Source organism: Athene cunicularia (genome assembly GCF_003259725.1).
Source record: "Athene cunicularia isolate RWA chromosome 2 unlocalized genomic scaffold, athCun1 chr2_part1, whole genome shotgun sequence".
Taxonomy (NCBI): Eukaryota; Metazoa; Chordata; class Aves; order Strigiformes; family Strigidae; genus Athene; species Athene cunicularia.
In genome coordinates, this window is record NW_020799095.1 from 37612988 (window position 1) to 37614811 (window position 1824).

A 1824-nucleotide genomic window follows, 5' to 3' on the forward strand; every position below is an offset into this window, starting at 1 on the left:
CCGTTGCCGCGGGTGGTGGGAGAGGGTGGCCGGCAGTGGGGATGGATGCACCGTCCAGGCGGGAAAGGGGAACTCCCCCGTGTCCCCTGCCCGGAGCCCGCCGCTGTTCGGCACATGCTCTTGGCGCTTTTCAGTGCTCCTTGAAGTTGGCTCTTGGAGGCTCGACTGGTTAAAAATGTTAAAAATATAAACGTGGCATGTGACGCGGTTTTGGAGGTGAGAAGTGATGGGAAACGCAAGCTACGGGCTCACAGCTCGCAGTCACAAAAGCTGTGCCTTTATGCGCGGACACTGGAGCTGGTGTCAGTTCTTAGTACGATTAGCGGAACGACTGATGCTGCAAAGTGACGACTTTCTCCCTGCTTTGTTTCTAGCTGTACTTCAAAATAAAAAATTATCGATGTTTCTGCCTCACTCAAGCGCAGCCTGTGATACAACCCCGTGTTCCATTTGAGCAGTGCAGCTGTTTAGGATGAAGTCTATTGACATAGGTGCATTAACAGAAGCTTTTAATGCTGGTACAACTATAATTGTAAAACTGTTTGAGTGGTGTTAGAAAATGAGATAGAAATGAGACTGTCGCTCCAAGCAACTTCCTCAAAAGCACTGGTCAAATGAAGTGGAAGAGAAATAACTTTGACAGTCGGAGATAAGAAAGCCAGAGACCATATGTTTCAACAGGTAAATTTAGTATATAGTATTAATACTGCCAGGAACAGGGAAAGAAATTGCCATAAAGCCAAAGTTTTAAAAATGCAGAAACGTATGCTGTGCAAAACAAACGCAAATGCTGCAAGGGATGGTCATCTGCCAAAAATTTAAGCAGTTTAAGTACTGGGGGAGAAAAATTACTTTTAGCCAAGGTATCCTTCTCTGCTTCCTTATTGCAGGGAAAAAAAGCACATTTTGCCAGAACGTGCAAATGGTGAGTGGAAGTTCACTACGGTGTACTGCAAACAAGTGGTGGTGAAAATGTGCCTCAGATGGCTGAGGCTATGAGGAGTAAGTAAAACTGTTTAACAAACTGGTGCTTCAGGTACTACACAACACACAGCTCAGGCATTTTTGTGTGTGAAGTTGCCTGTGGCTGACTGTGCTGTGCGATAGGAAATTGGCAGGGAAAAATCTCCCAAACGGCTGAAAAAAAGTCAGTGAATTATTTGGCGGCTTTTTGGACTCCTTTGGAGAGTACAGATGCGTATGAACACCATTTGTTATTTTCCCACACTTCTGAAGCACTGAAGATGTCAGAAAAAAGTTCTGGAGGTGTCTGAGGCAGCAGACGTAATTGCAGATGATGTCAAAATGTTTAATGTAGAGTCTCCATGCTGTGGTATACATGACATCTGGGAGAGTGAGTTAACATTTTTGCACAGAAGGACTCTAGAAATGGCTTGAGTGTGCAGCTAGGAATTATGTGGGTCACTGTTAGGCTTGGGTACCATTTCTGAGAATCCACGTCCTTGCATCTCGCAGAAAATAGGTGAGAAAATGAGGCACTGGAGGAGTGTGAATGATGTGTATTCACTTAGTATATATACTGATTTGTTTAATACTGATGGATTTGCTGTTGTGTTCACTATTGCTTTTTTTTCTGTGATTTTGAGAGATTGTGGCTCTTTGTTATAAGATTTGGATGTAAGTTTTAAACTCTTCCTTCTTCAAGTACTTGCATGTGTCAAACCCATCTAGTAGTTGGAAAATATCAGAATTATAATACTTCAGTTAGTTTAACTTAATTTTATTTAATTGACTTAATGACATTAAATTAACACAGCATTTTCCCCAATTTTTATGTGTATTTAATAGTTGCGTTATATTTAG